At 46.6% G+C, this 22,902-nt stretch overlaps 1 protein-coding gene across 2 annotated transcripts in view; it reads right to left on the bottom strand.

Annotated features, from left to right (window-relative positions):
• TNR (tenascin R) overlaps positions 1-22,902 on the bottom strand; it is a 397,062-nt gene that overhangs the window by 86,218 nt on the left and 287,942 nt on the right. The window contains exon 1 of one of the 2 annotated variants that reach the window (XM_059412853.1): positions 2,978-3,199. The exons of the other annotated variant lie outside the window; for it this stretch is intronic. The gene's annotated coding sequence lies outside the window, so the exon portion shown is untranslated. Of the gene's footprint in view, positions 1-2,977; positions 3,200-22,902 lie in introns of those variants that run through there. 2 annotated transcript variants of the gene reach the window in all.

Raw genomic sequence — 22,902 nt, 5'->3', positions numbered from 1 at the left:
ATTGAGCCACCCAGGTGCCCTCCCTCCCCTACCCAGTCCCTGTTCCTGAGAAACTCTCAGTTTTGTGGAGACGATGAAGACACAATAAATAGGATAACAATGCGATGTGATCATTACGATGACCAACACATGCCCAGAATGCCCAGAGAGGGCTGCACGTAATATGACTCGGGGACAGCGGCACTGATAGGATAGCGTAATTGTCGGTGCCCTTCGCCACGTACTTCCGGCCTGGCTTTCCAGACACATGGTAGGACTATGTTTTCTGGCCTCCTTTTGGTTCGGTGCGGCCATGCCGCTGGGACTGGCTGATCAGTTCTGAGGAAGTGATGTGTGTCCCTTCCAGGCTGGCACCTTCAATGCTGATGAGAGGCCCTTCAGAGCTCTCCCTCCCGTAGTGGCTGTCAGAAGTGCATCATACCCAAGAAGACATCGCGTTTGCTAAAACTCTGACATGTACAAGCACGTACTTGCTCTATCAATGTCAGTATTTGAAAGGCCATGGAAAGCTGAAGGAAGGATTGGACTTCTATTTGCCAAAAGGTCCAAGGGAACTAGTTTCTACCAAGTGGGGTAATCTACAAGGAAACCAATCTTGGCTCCATTTAGAGAATAGCTTTTCTAACAATCAGAACCACTTAATTGTCATGGTGGGTAGTGAGCTCCCTGCCACTGGAAGTATTCAGGCACAAGTGGAAAGTCTGCTTAATGAGGACGCTGAAGATGGGCTTCCAAGAATTACGTGAGAGGATGAGCTAGAATGGACCTTATGGTCTTCTTTTTCCTGATACTCTCATGTGGCTTTGAGGCGTCTACTCACTATAAAACCATATTGGCTTCCTAGGGCTGCTGTCACCAATCTCAACTGAGTAACTATGAACTCTGAACTTTTTGTCTCACAATTCTGGAGACTACAAATCCAAAATCAAGGGGTCAATTAGGTTGGTTCCTTCTGAGTGCTCTGAGGGAAGATCTATACCTCTCTCCTAACTGGCAGTCCTGGCAGTCCCTGGTTTGTAGACGGGACACACCAAACCCCACCCCCATTGTCATATTGTCTTCTCTGTGTCTTCACATGGTCATCAGTCACATTGGATTGGGGCCCATCATTCCAGTATAACCTCATCTTAACTACATCTGCAATGACCCTCTTTCCAAATGATGTCACGTTCTGAGATACTGGGGATAAGAACTTCACTACATTTTCTTTGTAGGACACAACTCAACCCATAGCAAAATCAATAGCTTTACCAGGCACCAAGCTCAGTGTTTTTCTTATATAATTATATTCACTTCTGACAATGATTCTATAAACTAGGGAGGAGTGATGTTTAGGAGTCAAGATATTTAGCAACTGGCTTGGCTTGGGCCACAGCCAATCAGAAGGAGGCATCAGTCAGTCAGTCCCTCTGTAAACAGGGAGGGCTCTGCAGTGTTTTTGCTACCATGCTAGGTCCTCTTTCTTTCCATTATTTGAGACGAGGAAAACGAACTTTGGGAAAGGCCAAGGAATTTGACCAAGATTGCACAGCTAATGAACAGAGGAGCCAAGACTGAACCCAGATCTTGCTGACCATAGTCTGTACTCCCAACTGCTGTTTTCAGCCAACTTTAATTAGTGGCCACATACCATTCTCATGAAAAGACTCAGAGCTCTTAAAAATCAACACTCTCCTCTCCTGGGATCAGATTTAGGACATCTTGACAGCCATGACTTTTAGCTTAATGTTTTCTCCACCAGTGCAGGCAACTACCCTAGAAACTGCGTTAGTCTCTCCCGCTGGGAGGGAAGGCTTGTCTGGCGGGTTCTTTGTTTAAAAGTGCCCGGTGTCCACTGGGTCCCAAAGAATCAAGAACAATTCTAAACTAGTAAACCTTGATCTTGGAGGAGTTGGGGGACACTTTAAAAACTTGTCCTTTCCCAGTAATTAAGGAGACCAGGGCCCGCAGAGGTTCGTGCTGGTGTGCGTCCACCCAGCTCAGCCACAAGCCACCCCAGACCACACCACAGGCCCCTCTGCTTCTCTCTAGTGTCTATACTTCCGTGTGGCTTAGGTGGCTGCTCTGGGGACAGGTAGAGACAGAAGGCAGAATGAACGGCGTGGAGGGCTTCATGTTTCTCACTTCGTCTGACGTTGCTGAAGGGAAGGGGAATGAAATGGACATTTATTTAATTCTGACTGAATAAATAGTCCTTCACTGCGCTAAGCTCATGTCACTTCATTTTTTCCAAGGGGCTTTTCTTTCTCGCATCCCTGAAACCTCCCTTTCTGCCTTTATTCTCTACCTCCACCTCCCATTCCAACGAGGAATGATGACTGTTCAGCACGTGGTCTCTCTCTGTGGCGCTCGTCAGTGAAGCTGGTGGGTAGAACTCCGCAGCTTCCTCTGGGGCCTGGCCTCCTCTTGTGACAGACCCCTGAGGGCTGCATTCCATATGCTTGTCACCTGTAGAGGGGCCCCACCTGCTCTCAGACCCACCACCCGGCTTTGGTGCGAGGTGACAGCATCACCTGTAAGCTAGATGCCACGTGTTATGAGAGGTGACCTAGGCTGGAGGGGACCAGCAGAGCCTTGCGTCCCCTCACGGTCTTCCTACCTCTCAGATGGCTCATCCAGCTACAGTTAATAAGACTCCAGGATTGGGGCCATGATGGGCCAGTCAGAGCAGCGGTGTGTGTGTGTGTGTGTGTGTGTGTGTGTGTGTCGGGGCGACCAGAGGGGAAACCTGAGGAGGTGGAGGAGGGAACACGGGAAGCAAGCCAAGCTGGAGAGAGACTCCGACAAGACTTCTACAGGCAGAGGGAGCAAATGTAAACCTGAGGGACAGTGATACACCCGGGCCTCAGCGCTACACCAGCACTCGTGAGCAAGACAGATAGCTCATGACCCTCGGAAGGAGAGTGCAATAGAGTCGCAGTAATTCGATAGACTGATACTCAGGAAACCTGCGTGGGGCCATTGATTCATTTCCTACCCCCGCTTCCTTATCAGTGCAATTATCGGGGCCGGCACCAAGAGGAGTCTCTGGGTAATTTGTATGAGGTGCAGAGCAGGCCGGTCCTCCAGGCGAGCTGGTGCCCGGCGGCTGAAGTGCTCGTTCCTCTCCCGAGGCCTGTGGGCAGAGCCTGGCTCCCCGAGCCCCGCTGGAGCACCTGCCCCAGCCGAAGCCGGTCTTCGGGCCTCTTCCTGCCCTCGATCTCCTCCACGGGCCCTCGCCTGGCTTGCTTTCTTCACCGTGAGGAGCTTGGCGGTGGTTATGGAGAAACACGCACAGAGAAGGGAGAGGAGAGCTGGTCTCCAGAAGCTGGGGGTGTGGGCGGGTAAGGTGGGGAGGTGACCAACAGGAAGGGCCACTGGTCACTCACACCGAAGCGATGCCTTTGGGGTTTTTCTTTTTCCTTCCCTGGCTCCCACTCCCACGGCTCAGAGAGGAGCTGCAAGAGATGGAGACAGACAGAAATACCTCAGGAAGAAAACAACAGGAGAGAAAAAAATGAGCGTGCAGGTTGTTGGACTGGTGAGCAGAGGTGATCTCCAGGGGTGGGCGGCCAGAGCTCTGTTTGGATTTCCCAGCTTCTGCCAGCCTTCGTCCCCACTCTGTCCCTGGGGTGATTTATAAACCAGAACTGTATCTGTGGAAAAATGACACTCTTTTTTGTGATTTTTTTTTTTTTTTTGGTAAGAATTAGTTTAAAAATAGTTCCCTCCCTGCCGTTGGGATGCTCTGTCACTGGGAGAAAGAGGGTAATTATGAAAGACGCGGGTGTAATGTGATTACAGCCGGCCCCGTTGTGTCAGTGGAGGCCCGGTGGGGGCTGCCGGGAGGGCTCAGAGCCCGCTGTCTCCCTCAGCACTGGGCCTTTATTGGGCCTGTCAGATTTCTGAAAAGAACCCGAGGGCAGAAAACTCCCCGCAGTCAGGGCCCGTGGCTGGCCCTGAGCCGTCAGCAAGGGCACAGAGTGGTATGGGAGGAGGCACGGGGCCAGGCCAGGGCATCACCTCCCACCGGGCCTGGCCATCCCCGACTCCTGACTGGCATTCGCCTTGCCCTGCCCCGGTGTGAACATCAGCATAGAGGGTGTGTGGTTCCCAGTCCCACGGGCCCACATTCGCTTCTCAGCACAAATGGTCAGAGGATGTGGGTAGCTTTGTGTCAGTGTGGATTAGAGAAACTGCAGCGGTTGGGGCGGGCAGTCTGGCTTCTGGTCCCCCTCCTGCCTCCATCTGGCTCTACCTCTGAGACTTCTCCCTGGCCTGGCCTCCCAGCCATGCCTTCGTCACCTGAAGTATAAGGTCTTGAATATCAGTCACAGGAACTTTACCAAATGAGTAATAAAATCTCAAGATCAGAAGGGGGGTGTGTGAGATCATTCCAGGTTGAATTCCTACTTTACAGTACAGCTGGCAAGGCTGGGCATGTCTTACCCCCTGAGGGCACTAATTCCCTTTTGGGGACAGGTAGGACTGATAGTCTGTCTTCCAAGTTGGCCCAGGATTTTTGGTAAATGGAGATTCCATTTAACTGAGAATGTATCCAATTTTTGTAGACCCTAGATAATTCTATAGGGTATTTGAATATATATGTAAAATATATTAATAATAATGTATATAATGTGTTAATAGATTTAAATGTAGTAATATATTACGTTAATACAGTAATAACACATCATAATATCTGTAGAATATTTGAAAATACATAATCTAAAATATTAATAATGACCTAATAGATTATATGTTAATATATACCATGATGAACATATCCTAATTATTATAATATATTAACAATATTAATATAAGACAATAATACATAATACTATAATATAGTATAATAAAATATATATTTATATTTATTTTTGGATAGAGTCCTATTCAATTCTCACAATGGTCCATGTGATTATTCCCATTTTATAGTTGAAGCTTAAAGTATGGAAATGATTTGCGCAATTACATATAACAAGTTAGAGACGCGCTAAATCTTGAGTCATATTTCTAGACTCTCAGTTCAGTCGTAGATGCCACAGCCTCCATATATCACTCGCCTCTATCCTTTGGAAGTAGGTCGAATATAAGTGATAAATTCCTCATAAATTTCTACCCTTTGGGTCACAGATTCTTCCAAGAGTCTGACTTTTGTGCTATCATTAATGTCTATTTTTCATTGGTGTTTCCTGAGCTGAGAGAACACCATGTCACCATTTGTTGTATACATATTCTTCTTGAAGAGTCATCACATTACTTTTATCTTCCTCTTCTTTACATTTAATAAAAACGCAGTGAAGGGGCGCCTCGGTGGCTCAGTCACTTAAGCATCTGACTCCTGATTCTGGCTCAGGTCGTGGTCTCAGGGTTGTGGGATTGAGCCCCTTGTCGGGCTCCACACTCAGCCCAGAGCCTGCTGGAGATTCTCTCTCCTTCTCCCTCTGCCCCTCCCTCCCGCTCACACTCTCTCTCCCCTAAAATTAATACATCTTGTAAATAAACAAATTTTTAAAAATGGAAAGAAGATTGCCTTATAAGAGGAACCACCCACCTAAAAGCATCCCAAATCAATGGTTTTTATTTCAGACCTAAGATGCCCTGAAAAGAGAGAGAGAGAGAGAGAGAGAGTGTCGTCTCTGCCCTCATGGGACTTACAACCTGGTTGAGAAGACTAGATTCATACCCATGATACCAAAAGACAAAGCAGGGCAGTCTGTTTTTCTTATTACATTGGAGATCTTCAATATCGGGGAACTGGCCATGTCTTTGCACTGATTCTGGGGCTTGATGTCCATATGCCTGTGGGTCTTGGAGGCCAACTCAGGGCCATGCCAATTTATAAATGTGAGCTCTGAACTTCGAAGTAATTATAACTGTAAATGTAGGAACTGTTTGCTTGAGCCTAGCGCACTGAAACCTTTTAGAAACAGGCAAATCTTAGGGGTAGTCGCCTGCAAAAATCACATTCACCCACATCCAGAATACAAGATAATTCATCCACTCTAAAAATGCCTAATGACAGATTCAAATATCAATTCATGCGGTTTCCAATTATATGACCTAACTATGTTGGAGTCGATCCTTCCAGCAGGATCCGAATAATTGCTTTCATATCGGATGTCCATTAATTTCTTCAGATGGCTTGTGTATTGGAGGTGGCAACTTATAAAAGTTCAGCTCTAGAGGTCTAAAGGAGTTATTTTCTTCATTGTGTAAATTATGTCTTTTAGAGCGTGAAATAGTACCACCCTGACCCAGAAACGACACACAGGTGAGTTATATATTCTAGAGCATGAAATAAGATCACTATCTGCTCACTGACATTCGAGGGAGTTCTGAGAGTACCAGTACGTGGAGTACGACTGGCTTAATTAAATTCAGTTACACACTGATTGCACGCCAGAGACGGGGCTAGGTTCCATTCGAGATGTCAGGGGTGAGCTAGAGGAATCTCAGGTCTCTCCCCGGGTACCTGGCAGGGAAGGACTCGCACACCAAGAAGAAATAGGAGACCGTGAGGAGGACAACATCAGGAGTCTGTGGGAAATGCTTCTGGGAGCCCAGCAGAAGGAAGCATTTCAACCACAAGACTCTCTAGAGAAAACCCAGTGGGGAAGAAGGGGGCCTTTGAGCTGGGTCTTGAAGAATCGGAAAGCTGTAGAAGGGAAGAGGCAGAGGAAAAGGCAGCTGCGGGGGTGGGGGGGTGAGGAGTAGAGACCTAGGAGAATCGTGCTGGAGGCGGGGTCATCTCCACCGTGGTCGTGGCACAGGGGATGTGTGCGTGGTGTTCAGGGATGAGGGAAGCATGTTGTCCAAGAGCCTTGACATCCGCAGAAACTTGCTGTGTCCTCCGTGGCCCGTCGGGCCCTTCGTGTGTTGTAAGCAGGGTGTGACATGATTCGGAGACGCTTTGACATCTGCCGCTGCATTTGCACCAAAGATGAGTACTAATCGGCCAGACTCAAAAGATTGTTTGCTTATCGTTTATCTTATTTTGCAGTTATGTAGTCAGTAAGGCTCAGATTAGCTTTCCTGATTACTTTCGAGAGTGGTTTTTCAGGGTACATAATTTCTTAAATTCCTTTGCTCGTACTCGGTCTTGACAAAATGCATTTTGTTCTCCATTAAGTTATACGGCATCATCTTTGTTCATTATTGCTAAGAGGAGGCTCCCATGGAATGCCCATGTTGTTTGATTAACTGCTCGATTCAGGATATGTATTGTAAAATATGGGACTTTTCCATGTTTTTGATCTGAATAAAGGAAAGAATTGACCATTTAGCTACAAGTAGCTGCTTTTTGGAGTCGGCGCCGAGCGTGGCAGGGCTGCTGAGGCTTTGGTGAGCGAAGCGTGTTTTGAGGGCTCCCGGAGTTGGTGCGTGATCCCTACAGGGTACAGAGATGTACAACAGAGCCCATGGAGGGTGCAGAATGTCTCTGGTGAGCTTGGGTTTATCCCTGTAAGAACTGGAGCTCGGTGTCCTGTTCCCTTCAGCGGACCCTCTCCTTCCTCCCTAGACAGGGGAGGGAGTGTCGGTGCACAGCTCCAAGGGACTGAGTCCCTCTCCAGGCACACGCAGCAGCCCCTGAACTCTTCTAAGGGCCCTTCCAGACCCTCTCTCCACCTTTCTCTTCCCTCATCTCTCTCCCTGGAGGCTCCCTCATCCTTGGCTTGGGTCATCACTTCCAGCGGTAGGGGGAGGCCCAGCAGGATAGCTACGGCGGAGTCGGGAGGAGAGCAGGGTCCTGACTTCCTCCTAGGACGTCGCTCAGGCCAGCAGTGTCCCTTTCAAGGCGACCTCCTCTACACCACTGACTCTCTTTCTAGGTTCTGGTTAGCTCTCTGCAAACTCCTGTCACCTCCACTGGGCTTTAAGGGTGGTTAACAGCTCCGCTTCTACTCACCCTAGTGGGCAGAGGCAGTGTCCTCACTGACCGAGCCTCCTGTCAGGGCTCATGCCCGCGAGATCCCACAGAGACCTGGATTTCTGGGGAGAGTCGTTTACCCCAGGCATTTCCTCCCTTCCCCAGTTCTGCTTAACATTCACCTGTCCTCTGTGCCTCATTCCTTTAGTAGTCAAATGTCAAAGTAATACAAGATACAGTATTAGCAATAAATTAACACCTCCTAAAAACCTATTTGGAGACAGGTAGACCTTAGACCATAAATAACAGTGACATTTTCATTTGAACAACAGCCTCATCTAACCTAACGGTGGACACGGTTCAATGTGGTTTGATACAGTCACAGGGAATAAGATTCATCGCCTGTGAAAGGTTTCAGCATCTTTTCTCACATTGATCTTTCTACCTTTCTCCTGTTGAAAAGCACTAAAAGGAGCCAGAGGACCAGAACCCCTGGCATTTGCAGAGCTCAATATAGATTACAAAATGCTTTCATAAACATAATCTTGGTTCGACCTTTCGTGAGTTTTGTAGAGTATGTAAGGTAGGTATATTGCCCCATTTTACAGAGGAGTAAACTGAGGCTTATTCCTGGGAGTGACATGCTATGAAGCTGATACCAAAGAAATTGAGTGTTCTGAGGGTAACCTCTGCTCCCTTTATGGAGTTGAATGGAACTTGGTTCACATCTCCCTGAGTTTGTTTTCCTTATAGGGAAACTGGGGAAATATAATGAAATTAGAAATAATAATAATGAAGGCACAGGTTAATTTATTTCTCAGCAAAAAGTATGTTCTACAAGTTAAAAAGAGAAATTTCAACCTTCTACTTTATCGACACTTTGGCCACTTACAGGGGCTTTAATACGCAGTTGGCTGGGCAGGTAAGGGCAAGGGACTCACGGACACCGAAGGTCAGCTGCAGGGCTAGACATGGGGAGGGAGTCTGGCAGCCGAGGACCAGAGGGAGTGGAGAAGCCCAAGCTATAGTCAGGGCATAGGGCACTTTCTCTGTTTCTCTCTGTTTACATGAACAGCTCTCTTCTCTAGGGCTGGAGGACTATACCCCCCAAGAAACTCTCAGATTTTCCTAAGAACAAATCAAAACTGGATCCTTTCTTTGGAGTTTGTATTAGGAAAACTATCCCTTTGATCCTAGTTTCATTATCAAACAGGATTCCCGGGGGTGGGGGAAGTCATGATGAGGGTTCCCCCTGCTGAGCAAGGCACCAGCTGATTCAATGAAATGGAAGCCTAAGCAGGTGAGCTCTTTCCTGAGCCAGCGCTGGGAATTTTCCACGCCTTATCCATCAGCGGCAATGTCGGAAGATAATTCCGAGGTAGGCCATGACATACCCTCATTCCTGGTCTAAGATATTATACCTTTATTAGTCTAGACCCACAAATATGTGTCTAGAATGGCCTGAACTTTTCATCTGCAAAATGAGTCCACAGTAATAAATTAACAATGGTATTTATTGTCTTTCTCTAAAATAGCAAGATTTCTGGGTTTTGCATAGAAGGTTGAAGACGTGGCTGGGTTTGTCTGAACCAGCCGCATTTGATTAGGAAGGGAAGCTCCCACCAGCTTCAACAAAGCTGGTCACATGTAGCTACACGACCCAGGGTTGGGACATGGTGTCCCGCTGGGATCCGTATGCGGGACTGCATTCTGGGGGGAAAGGGAGAGCTTTCTCCAACCAATGCATACCTATGCCAGGCACCTGCCAGGCACTTGTCAAAGGCTTTTGCATATTAACTCATTTAATCCTCAAAGCAACCATACAAGCGACTACAATTGTCCCCATTTTATAGATAAGGAAATGGAGTGGCAGAGATGTTAAGTGACTTGTCTAAAAATCACAAAGCCTTAAAGCGAGGGTGCCAAGATTCAAAGTTTTTGAATGCCAAAGGCTGTCACCAGTAGACTAGGAAGTCTTCACACCACGAAGAATTTGTGACGATGACCTCTCTCTCTGAGCTCGTGTAGAACTTGTTACTACACTTAACGGGATAGTTATCTGCAGAGTTGTTTCCTCCCTGTGTCCGTCCCTAGTCAGAGAGTCCCTAGAGGGCAGGTCTGTCATCTAGCTATCTTTTGTCCCAGCTTATAATACGGACCCTGAAGTCTCGGGGGCCCTTTATCTAAGTACATATGTACACGCACACATGATGGGGCTCCGGCCAGCCTTACCTACGTAGGTGTCCACGTTTTCCCCCACACATTGGTTTCTCCTGTTTCCAAAGTTTCTGAAGTTGCCCTCTGTGCCATGGTATTCCCGAGAACCACTGCTGGGAGTGTGTGACGTGACCCTGGGGACTGGGGACAGGCTGTCCTGCTGGCTAACAACACAGTTTATTGTTAGGCTCATGAACATCCTGCCTGTCCCTTTCCAGACTCTCTCACTGATAGTTTCAGGACTGTGCGTCTCCCCCCCGTCTCTTCCCTTTGATCACTGCTGCCTGTCACATTGTTTCTTATTACTGACCTTGGTACCTGTCAGACCACTCACACTCCCTAATTGTCTTTGCCTGCTGCTTGTCCATCTTTGCTGAAACCTGGTTTCTCTGATTACACAGGCCCTGTTACCTCATGGATTTATTTGATTCCTCTCAGGAGTGAAGGAGTGATTTGGGGCCTTCTTTGCCCTTGGATCTGGCAAAGAGGTTGTTGGCTGTGAGCTGGGTCATCGATGGTCCCCCGTGGGGCCTCCTCAGGGAGAAGGGTCGTCTCCTCAGGGAGAAGGGTCGTCTCCTCAGGGAGAAGGGTCGTTGCATGGTGGGCAGGGCACCTGCCTCAAAGAACACATCTCTCTGTGTCTCCTGCCACTTCTAGTCACTGGTTTTAAGAAACTGAGCAAGTCATGGGATGACTCTGGGTCTCAGTTTCCTTACCTGTGAAGTGGGAATTATTGATAGTGAGAATCAAGTCTATGTGAAAATACTGTAGAAACTCTGACACGTCACTTCATCGATGGGACAGCATCAGTATCACTAACGTGTGGTTCCATTTCTGTATGGGCTGGAGGTTTGTTGCGGGACATCCCGCTGTGGCGGCATTTTCCCTCCCCCATCTTGTGTCGGCCCCAGCAGTTAGAGGGCGCACAGGCCGGAGGGTCAGTCATCATTGGGAGATAAGTTAGTCATTGTGGAAATGAGAGAAACACAATGGAGGATGTACAGGCGTTAACAAGTGACAGATGCTATGGTGACTTTGTGGTGCATCGTCTCGACCCACCACATTGAGAGGGACTGTCATTTCACACAGACGACCAGTAACTGAGGGAAGGGTCTACTTTCCTGGGTGTGAAAGAGCAGCATGTAGCTCCCTGGGAATCACAGGGATTCCTAAATTATTCCTGGATTGTTCTTGGCCTGTGTTGCATCCTTGAAACTGGACCCTAAATAACGGGAGGGACACTAGAGACAAAGCTATCCAGTTGGCTATAGAAGCTGCGCATGAGGCATAGGAGGCCAGTGTCAGGTCCAAGGCCAAGGGCGGGGGTGCTATCCTGAGCTGGTCTGGAGCATGATTCTGGGCAAGATTGAGGTGGGTCATGTGACATGCCCAGGGCACAGCCCGGGTCTGCTGAAATTCATAGAGCCTGTTTAAAGCCACTAGGGTCAAAATCAAAAGGAGAGGAGACCCATCAAGAGAACGGAGATACAAATGCCACCTGTCCCAGGGGTAAAGGTGGGTGTATGTACCAGCCAAACACTATATGCCTTGGGAGTTGGAATACCCACACCAGTGGCCTAAAGCTAAACCAACAAGTCTATATTTTTAAAATATTCTTTTTTTCTCATTAGAAAAATAATACATATTCATTACAAATGAGCCAGAAAGGTGGTATTATTAATACTCTGACCCAGTAAAAGTCAGTAGTGATTTTGGTGCATTTAAAACATTTTTTTTTCTCTGTGTTTATTTATGTAATTGAGACCGTACCCTTTAAAGTCTAGTGAAATAGACACTTCAGACCAACACAATTCCTTTGTTTGCTACCTTAGGGGAAGTGCCGCCCAGGGAAAGCCTGGAAGGCCTGTCTAGGGCCATCCCGGTTCCACATCAGCTGCCGGGCCGCACGGCCCTGCTGGTGAGGCAGATGCCAGGCCTGGTAAGGCCGTGGTGGGGAGTGGGGCCGATCCCCACGAGGGAGCAGCTTCTGTGTTTTTCCCTCTCCCCCCGGCACCACGCACACTTCTCTGCCGGCGGGGAGCCCAGGCAAGTGTTGACAGGCTGACTGGCTTCCTCTGCGCGCCTCTGCTCATTAACGTGTGTGCAGAATCGTGTCTGAACGTGTCGCGGTGGCGGGAACATTGTGTCTTGATCCCGATCGGAATCATGGACCAGGTCCGCTAGAGAGAGCCCTGGGGAGAGAAGGGTCTGCCCTTCTCCTGACCCTGTGATTTCTGACCAGTCTGAATAGCTGACCCTCAGGCAGGGATGAGGGGAAACTCTGGAGAAGAAAAGTTTCAGCAGGGGTGGGGATGCCTGGAGCAGGAGACAGACAGACAGGACCGGTGGGGGATGGAAGCCCCTGGGTTTCCATGTGCCATGCTGCACCAGCTGGCTTCCATCAGAGGGAGCTGGGAAGCGGCCACGTTTGAGTGGAAGGTGGAAGCTGCTGGCTGAGATGGAAGGCTCAGGAAGAGCTTTGGGGACCAAGACCATGCAAGGAAGACCCATTCAAAGACCCCGGAGGGTGATTCATGCCAGAGTGTTCTGAGCGTGCGGCAAGTGCCAACATCCCTGTGGGTCTGGGGAGGATGGAGTCTCACTCCCTTGAAGAGACTGAGAGCAATTCTAGCCCAAGTGTTATAAGCACACCTCCGGGCTCAGGTCTGAGGATGTTACTTATCAAGTCATTTCCTAGGTTCTTGAGTTAAGGATACTTGAAGTGCAAGGTAAGAGGGCGTCATAGGTGTGGGGCTTGGGAATCCAAGCGCCCGAAGTCGGTCTGACACATACTAGTCATGCGATCGTGGGCGAGTTCCAGCTTCAGTTTCCTTCTCTGTAAAATGGAAGTAACGATGCTTTCTGTCTCACAGGTTATTTGAAGTATTTCATACTCAGTAGGTATGAAGCGTTTGACACGGGGCCTGGCATGAAGAAGCTCTCGAAAAAATGTTAGTCTGCCGACTGTGCTTCCTGAGGTGCCGGGTGGGACTCAAGCTGGAGGAGTTTGAGTGAGTTCTTAGCATCCAAGGCATTTTGCTCTAAGGACCCTGAGTAACTCATGGGCAGCGACCAGAACTGGTTTTTATCAAAACCTGTGACATCACCTCCTGAAGCGATGATTGGTCATGAAAACGACTTCGGGGACGCAACTGGGCAGTGTGGAAAGGCAGCGGCAGGCGTGTTTGCATCCTTCGTCTGTATACATTTCCACAACCACCGTACTTGGATTTGCAGAGGCTAGTGTTTCTCAGCACCCCCGGATCCTGGGAACATAGAACTCCTGTGGCCCTCCCTCCCAGGGCTAGGACTTCCAGGGGGCACTGGCGTTAGGCAGCTGCGGGGAACCCAGGGGCCGTGGCTTCCACTCCCTTGCGCCCTGGGGAACAGCAGAACCCCCGCCTGGCTGGGCCTCAGCCTCTACCACCTGTAAGGCAAGGCCTGTTCCAGGGGCCGCTCACCACGATGCTTTTGTGGGGTCTTAAATCAACCTGGAGCCAGCCTTTGACTCCCAGGAAACACTGCCTCGGGAGCCTGCTGAGATCACTGAGGCTCAGCCTCCAGAAAGTGCAGTGGTTGCATTTTCTAATTTAATGATCTCGAGGGAAGACATCTTTGGAGCCGTGGATTCCCTGACTAGTCTGGAGAAGAAACTTTCCCAGGGATGTGCGGAAGGAAGAAGCAGATCTCAGCATAAAATTAGTAACACGGGGTCTAATTTGCCTGTTAGGGGACATTGCTTCGGGCTCCTCGTGCCACTGGGTTGCTCTTTGCTCCCTGTCTTCATCCACCAGGGCCCCAGAGGCTCCTGGGGAGGTCTCGGAGTGGTTGGTGCCTGGCTGCCTTCTGCTCCAGCCTCCATCCTTGTGTGACTCACAGATGCAATAAGTAGGCAGGGCCATTGCCCCTCTCTCCTACTTCAGCCCGACATCAGGAGAGGCCATGAAGCTTCCCTGGGCAGAGCTTAAAAGTTACAGCATTCACCTGACTCAACTCTGAATCTCCCCAGTCGGGCACAAATCCTACAGTCTTTGTTGCTTATGCCCGAACATTCTGACTCAAGGAAGTACTGTCTCATCATGGAAAATTTAGAAAAGGGTGTTCAAACACTTTATACTCTATTGACAGTAAACACATTTTTTACTCAGAAACCCAGTATGTGATATATAAATCCTATATAAATGTAAAATGGAAACCAAGACTCTACAGAACAGCACTTGCTGTTTCGAATGTGCTCTAATCTGTTCTACTATAGTGTGTTCTCTTCTCCTTCATTAAGAAACCATACAGGTTGTAACCCATTAAACTGGTTTCATGCTCCACTAATACGTCACAGGCTACAATTTGAAAATCACTGCCTTAGAGCAGCACTGTCTAATAAAAGTACAATGAAAGCCACCATTGGGAGCCTCATATGTAATTTAAAATTTTCTAGTAGATGCACTAAAAAGGTAAAAATAAACAGGTGGAATTAATTTTAATAGTATCTTTTTATGTAACTCTAATAGTATCATTTCAACATGCCATCAATATCAAAAACTGTTGATGAGTTTTTTTGTTTTTTTTTTTTAACCCTAAGTCTTTGAAATGTACACTCGCAGTGCATCTCAGCTTGGACTAGCCACATATCAAGTCTCCGTAGTTACGGTAGTCATGTGGGGCTGTTAACTCCCCCTTTGGCCAGGATAACTAGAGGCTAATTCAGGGAGCAGAATTTACAAGGATGTGAGGTACTGACAACATTGTTTCTGTTTGTTTGCTTGTTTGTTTGAAGCCACATTTCCCAGATTCCTCTGTTCTAGCACCAAGAAACACAGTATAGCAGAATCAACCTGGGGTTGGGATCTAGATTTATTATTAGAAGCCTTACCGTTTTTGTACCTTTGGGGAATGGTTGAGGAGAAGGTTAATGGCAACACCATTCTGTCTCCTAAATGAACTTTCAGAGACTCAAGCTGAATTCAGCAAACACTAAGCAGCTACAATTCAGCAGTATATACAGTTCAGTGTATCAATGGTAAAGGAATGCTCCAGAATTTGGTGGTGGTGGTGGGGGGAATCTTTATTCAGAGTTAGAGGCTAGGTGAGTTAGGGGTCATCCCTACTTTGTCACGAAGGGGCTTTCTTATGACTCTTCCTGTGTGAGGGGCTTGCTTCTCCCTGGGTACTGACCACTGACCAGTGCCCCATTCAGATTGTAACTTTGGTAGAACCATGGCTAAAACAACTGATTTGAATGAATATGGCTGTGTTTCCAATCCAACTAAGTTTATTACTGTTGATGATAATAGCCCCCGCAGCAGATATTTAAATCAGGCTTTAAAATGTAAACTTGCTCTCAAATACATCATCTGATTTAATATTCCTAGCAACCTGGAAATAGAAATCCCTATTATTGTATTCATTTTGTAAGACCCAGGGAGGGGAAGCAAATTCTTCTGGATCAAACATTCATTTAGACCAACATTTTTCTCTGAGCATCTATCAGGCACAATGTAATATATACAACATAATATATGTATATATATATATATGTGTATACACACACACACACACACATATATATATATACAGTATAATAAGGAATAAATTTCCAACTATTGGTTGAATTTGGGTTCCAATGCGAAAATCTTTAGTCCAGATTTCAAGATTTTCATGCCATTCTGCATTTTTCTCATTTTTTGCTAGTGTAAGTGCTCAACATCTACTATTGGTTTATTCTTGGCTTGACTTGACTCCTCTGTCTCTCACCAATCTATCACGTTACTTAAACAATTAATCAAATATTCAAGGATGGAGTCCATTCTATTTTCTACATTTGCCAATTCCCTTTAAACTCATTTAGGACCCACAGATCTGGATAACTCTCATGTGGATCTCAAGTCATCTGATTATACTAACATTGGTCTAAATAAAGCAGAAAGCCGAATCTGGGATTCAAGATTTTCATTCTTCCTTCAGAAAATCCTCAAAAGCACATTTTCATAGTGCCTTAGAACATTCTATGGCATGAATTGTTAGGGGAAGCTAAGCAAAGAGGAGAAAAAATGGTCTGTAGAGGGTTTCTTGTGTCAAATAAATTTAGAAATGACCTAATTAAACAGAGTTAAATAGATTTCTTTACAGAAGAAATTTTCAGAGACTTTAACATGCTAACGTGATTTTTGAACCATCAAGATAGATGTAGACATAGATGTAAGTACAGATTTAGTGTAGATATGAAGGTAAAGACACAGATTACAACGCTAACTAGATTTAGATAGATAGGTAAGAATAGATGATATAGCAATGAAAGGCAGCATCAGCTAGTGTTTAGTATATGTGCTGCCAAAGCAAGCACCATCAGCTAGTGGTTAAAAGAACAGATTTTAAATTTGGATTTGCAGATTGAACCAATAGCCGCTAGTTGCCAATCTCTCTTGCCTTAGTTTCTTCCTCTGTAAAATGGACATTACATTAAGGCTATTATGAGGATTAACCTACCTAATATATATAAAGCATATATTAGAAACTGCAGTGTGATAAATGCTCAATAACTAGTAGATGAAATTGTTAGCTACATTTAGCATGTAGGATTTCCCAGATGTAGGTTCGAAAGACTTTTAATAGCATCTTATGGGATTCATATTACAATGGGATACTCTTTCTAAGATGCTTCTCAGGGACTTAGAGCACAGGTTAGAACAGGGTAGGATCTAGATGGGAGAAGAGTGCTGCAGAAGTCACTGAGGAAAGATGCATCATTGGAGGAACTGGGTCCTCACTGTTGTTGTCAGCACAGGTTGATAGCCCAAGAGCATGCGCCAAGGAATAGAAAGTAAGTGGCATGGCTGTCATCACTTCTGCTTTCTTCCCTTATGATGGATACTACTAACTGGTCACGATGCTCTCTCCCACTGACCTTCTCAACACAGCATGTCATGCAACCCTGCCTGAAGGATAGAATCTACTGTGAGGTAAAACTACTTCATAACCCTGAGTCGGTCATCACTAGGTGGTGAAGAAAGCAGCAGCCTTCCACCCCAGCTGGTTGCTGAAACCCCAGGGTGAGACTTGGACAGCTCATCTACCAAATCACCACATTTCAACTAGCATTGTTTAGCCTCCGAGGAAGTTAAACAACAACAAAAATCCGTGGCAGTTAGTAATAGTCAATGGGGGAAAGACATTGGTGGGGAGGTGGCTGAATGGCAGCTCAGATGACTTTTAGGGATTCGCTTCTGCGGAAGGAGTTAAGAGTTCTTGAGGAATGGTTCTTGAAGTGAGAATTCAACAGAAGTCTTAGTGAGAACGCGTGTTCCTTCATATCTCAGGCTTGGAGGATGATTTTTGTAGGTGAGGTCACGTCATGTCCGAGGATAGTTTCCGGTCTTCCCTCTCATCTCTGAGTACTTCCAGGGGGTACACACGCCAGATGACGTACACACAGATTTAAGGCTCACCTTAAGCTTTGGTGTCTGGCAGGGGCAGAAGCAGCCCCGGTTCTCAGTGGTAGACCTGAGATTAGAGCGCGGGTCTCCCAACTCCTAGCTCCCTGCTCTATGCACACTGTACTGCCCTACTCTTTGATGGTGACTCAGCGTTTTCCTCTCTCCTCACACTGGGCCGTGTTTGTGCTTGGCATCCTTCAGGTTTCTTCGTTTCTTCTCTACTTCCCTTTCAAGGTCTTTGAGTAAAAATTCTTTCTACTTACCGTTTGGGGAAGAGGGCCCAGCCAACATCATTATTTAAAAGGAAATTATTACTGCAATGATGCATTCTTTCATATTTTGGAGTGAAAAAAATGTGGTTTTCCTCAAAAAGGAGGAAAATTTTGTTTCAGCACCACTCCCAGTGTTGTGGAGTTTCTCTGGGGCCCAGTTAGGATACCCTTATTTTGCACCTGTAGATAAATGGACCAGGGAAGCTGTTTGACTCCATCTGCTTTTTCTCAGAAAAGTACTGATTCCAGGAACTGAGTTGTTCATAGCTCTCCACGGAGCCCAGGGAGCAGCCTGCCTTTCACATAATCATGTGCCTGACATTCAGCATCGGACATCCTCGAGACTGCCTTTTCGTTTGGGGACTGTACCAAATGGACGTTTAGGGAGAAATGAATCAATTGGGAGAGAAAGCAGAACATGAACTTTTTTCTTGGACGTTTTTCATATTACTCTGTTATTTAAGGCTTTTGTCTCTGCTGTGTGGAGCTGAAACCAATAGATGTCTTCTCACATATTTATCTAACACGTATTATCAAATATCTACCATATGGAAAGCCCCATGTTGGGTATTAAAGGTCATATAGAATAGATGTAAGATGACACTCTCTGTTCTACAGAAACTTAAACTCTAACAGAGGTATACCATGGGCGACCCCCTCCCTAATAACCCTTTCCCTCTCTTCCATTAGGGGGGTGAACCAGCAGCCACCCAATACTTTAGTTCCTAGGAAGGTCTGGAATAAAAATTATTTAATCAATGTGGGCAACTTTCCTCCTAGGTGGCCAGGAGAACTTCTGCTGACAGTGACATTTCTCTTGGGTTGGGGGCAGGCCTCAGCAGAGCAGGAAAGAACCAATGCCTCGCACACAATCATAGAGAGGGGGTGAGGACCATGGTGGGGGTCTTCTGGTTCCTACAGAGCAGGTCAAAACCTGGGAAAAGCCAAAGCTTGCTTCTGTGAATAGTGATTACTTCCTAGGTAACTGAGGAAGGAGAATAGGCAGTCTTCAGCTCTCACTGGGAATCCCCCACTTTCCCTTGTTTCTGGACCACAGTTTCTCTCTCTCTCTCTGCAGGCTACTGATGGAGGCAAGAGCTCCTGCCTTCTGTCAAAGCTTGAGATATTGTTGCCCCAACTGGCTAGGTACTAGGAGGAATGAGGTTTCTCCTCTGGGGGAGGGGGTCTTGGAAAGGGCCATGGCTAACCATGGGTCTTGACACAGGGACTGCCTGTCTCAGTTGGGGAAGGCAATCACAGCGAATGCCATGTTGCAGGGGCAGGTCTGGAAGGGGTCATCTCAGTTAGCAGCAGCTTCTACATTGAAGGTGTGCCTGATCCTACAGTAAAGGATTCTGAGTATGTACATTATTTTCTGGAGTGCTTAGTCTGGTGAAAACTCATGGTCAAGGTCAGCCCAGAGGTAAAGGGACATGGCTTGTTCCATTTTCCAGACATTGCAGGAGAGGGGCTGGAGCAACTGTGGTTACAAGCAGAGGCAGGGAGCCCTGCTCCTAGGAAGGCACAGAAGACGACCCCATGCTAGAGATTGGAAACCCAAACTTCTCCAGATAGGAAGCGTCTTGAAACACTCCAGTTGCATTCTCCTTTCCTTCCTATCTTTAGCCTACTCTTGATTTCTCCTTTTTCCTTATTGCCTCCTCTTTTCAATTCTCCTTTCTTCTCTCCATCCTTCCGTTTGTTTTTCCTTCCTCCCTCAGGGAAAGGAAGGCTGGCCCTTTTCTGTCTCTCCTCTCAGTCCTTCCATCCTTTTAGGATTTGTTCCTTCTGCTGAGTATTTGCTGTTATTTAAGTTCCATGGTATCAAATCAAAAGGGAAACAGGGTCTTCTGCTCCTCATGTGATTACAACCTCCCCATAGCTGAGACTACTAAACTCCATCCAATACTCCTTTTCTTCTTCTCTGTTGGTGGAAAACACATAAATATTATTTGGGGCCATATTGCATCCAATTAAAAAAAACCTACATTTCTCAGTCTTTCTTGCTTGGTGTGGCTCAACAATCAAGGTAGGTCCTGGGAGATGTAAGCAGTATATTGTGTGGGACTCTAGGAAAGACACATACAGGAAGCTGACCGGCTGATAATTGCAGACTTCTTCCTCTTCTACCTTCTTCTTTCCTGCTGGCTAGAGCATGGACATAGGGGCTGGAGCTCTGGAAGGCATCTTGGACCATGCAGTGAACTTAAAAATGGCAACTGCCCTACTAGAAGGTTAGGTAAGAAGAGGCTGGGTTTGTGGTGTCCCTATGCATCTGTCCTACCAGCCTTTGGACGGGATGTCTCTGGACTTCCTATAAATGAGAGAAAAATAAATTTCTACATTGTCTAAGCCCTAGTTAATTCCATTCTCTGCTCCTGTAGCTGAACTCAGTTCTAAGAAATTGACTAACTTCATCAAAATAGTTTCCCATGCTCCATTATTCCCTCTCAGGTCATTGACTTTTCTACCTTCATTGTTAGGCAGAACTCCCTGTCGCAGCAAGTAACCTCGGCACTCTCACAATACATGGCTGGTCCAGACACAAGGGAGAAACCCTGACTTGGTTCTCCATCCAGTAAATCCTTCACAGGCACAACACGGGACTTTGGTGGGAGTTTGGAGCTGTAGCTTTTGTAGGTTTGAGTACTCACAGCAGAGTCTCCTACTGAATGTCAGATGGGGAAGCAAAGGCAATCTGTCTGAGGCTGTCAGCTGTCCAGGAGCCTGGACAAAGCAACAATTTACGAGGCGCCTTCAGAGACCGAGTGTAAGAGAGGGCTTCATCAAGCAGATTTCGCTGGCTGTGTTGTATGTACATTCACAAAGTAATTTACAGTTCCCTTGGAAACATGAAATAGTTAGGGTCTAAATTTAGAGTGTGCATTCTGAGCTGTTGTAATAAACCCAAAGAATATTCAGAGTGAAGGAACAGAGGGAAGAGATGTGGGACCATTCAATCTAACAACCAAACCCATCTACCAGGTCACGGAGACCATAGTTGCTGCTGCAGGAGGTCAACACTCCTTCCCAGTCCTCCCAGTCAAGGAGCAGATGGGAGGTGGCCACTTCTCTGCCTATTCTAAGAACTCTGGTCTTAGCACTTTGTTTTTTGGTTTACTCCTCTGCCTTCTCAGTTATGTGAGGCCCCATGACATTCACCATCTGTTTTCTGTTCAATTTTCTTGCAAAGTGTCTCAGTGTGTGGTCCCAGAGAACCAGCATGTGAAACTCTCAGGATGCAGCCAGATTGAATTTTCAAGATGCATCCACATGCTGATTTCCCAGGAAGGTTCTGGCAGCCTATGAGGGAACACACACTTGTTTCCAGAGAGCAGGTGTGAGGTGGAGGCCTGGAAGAAGAGTAGAGAATCTAGATAAGCTCTACCTTTTATGATGACAACACATGGGGTGCTGACTATCTCCAGGAACTCTGTTCTTTCCCTGGGCTTGATAATTTGTCATCTTTTGCTTGAATTGAAATATAAGTCCTCCAACTGATCTTTCACTGCTTCCTGTGTGTCTCCTTCCCTGCTATCCTATGCACTGCCAGGGAGGTGAGCTGGCTCAGACCAGAATCCGTTCCTCCCTGAGCTAGGCCTGCTGAATTGTAACTCTATGACCTCAGTGCCATTTACCCAATAGTTGGCATATTGCCTACATTAGTTCAGAAGAAGTTTATTGAGTTTCTGAGTAACACCCTCGAGTCCCTGCTTACACTCTTGCAATGTCTCCCTGCCATCTATCTTCTAAGTTCATTAACTTGGCATTGCAGCTCCTTCATGACATGATTCTGTTTAGGTCTCCAACTTCACCTCTCACCACTGCTCACCTCTTGCTTTGTGCCTAGGAACACGTGTCTACCTATGCAACTCCCACCATGTTCAGCATGCACCATGGGGCTTTGTGAACTCACTGGATTTGCTTCTACTGTCCCTCTGCTGAATATGCTCCTGCTAGTTCTTTTCTATTCCTTCCTTCTTTGCCTCTCCCTCCCCACCCATGCACTGTGCCTCGCTAATGCCTCCTCAACTTTCATACTGACTCTCGCCACTTCTGGCAAGCTGTGACCCTCCCCAGGTTGGGCTAATAATTATGTCTCTTCTTCACTCCCACAGCTTTCTGCATTGAACTTTCTGCATTGCCTTGTGACTGTATTTTTGTATTTCTGTTTTCCCTTGTAGATTATGAGTTCTTTAAAGGCAAGGACTGAGCTTTTAATTCCATTCACAATCATAATTTTTAAGTACGTTTTAGGCATGCGGACACTTCAATGAACAAAATAACTCCCAGGGAATTTATACCCAAGCAGTGAAAGAGAGAAAAGAGACACAAAGACACCAAGTAATGATAAGTGCTATAAAGAAAGTTCGAATAGAAAACAGGGAAGTAAAGCAGTGCTAGGAGGTCTAAGGACACCTTTGATGAGAAAACATTTAAGCAGCTACTTAAAGGAAGTGAGGGAATAAGCCATGCAGATAACTAGAAGGCATTTTAGTCAGAGAGACCGGTAAGCGCCAAGTCCTGAGGTCGGGTTATGTTTGAGATAGTCCAAGAAGAAGGCAAATGAGCTAGAGGGAGAGTGACATAAAGAAAAGTCAGAGGGGTGTCTGAGAGCAGAGCCTTAGAAGCCACAGCAAGAAATAAGAGTTTTTCTTTGAGTAAGATGGGGAACCATTGCAGGGTGTGAGCGAAGGAGTATGACTTCCATAATGTCTTAGAGGAGAAACTAATGGGGTTTGCTGGTGGACTGAATATGATAGATCAGAGAAGAAAAGAAAAAAGAAGAGAAGAGAAGAGAAGAGAAGAGAAGAGAAGAGAATGGATGCATAGCCTCGAGATTTTTGGTCTGTGCCAATCTGGTTTAGAGCATGAAGTACCAGAGCCTCCACTAGGGGTGTATAAAGTCCGAGATAGCTGTTAGAACCCCCAAAAATCATACTGAGGAGGACATTGGATTATGAGTCTGGAATTCAAGGAAGAAGTTGGGCTAGAGATATAATTTTGAAAGTTGCCATTGAAAGTCTGTGGAAGTAAGTGGAGCAAGTGCAGAAACACAGAAGGATTCTAAGGGCTGGTCCCTCTGGTGTCCTAACATGTAGAGACTCCATGACAATGAGGAACAAGCTCAGAT

This window comes from Mustela nigripes, chromosome 10 (assembly GCF_022355385.1).
Source record: "Mustela nigripes isolate SB6536 chromosome 10, MUSNIG.SB6536, whole genome shotgun sequence".
NCBI classification, from domain to species: domain Eukaryota; kingdom Metazoa; phylum Chordata; class Mammalia; order Carnivora; family Mustelidae; genus Mustela; species Mustela nigripes.
The sequence above is the reverse complement of the archived record's forward strand: the minus strand, read 5'-3'. Positions and strand labels throughout refer to the sequence as shown.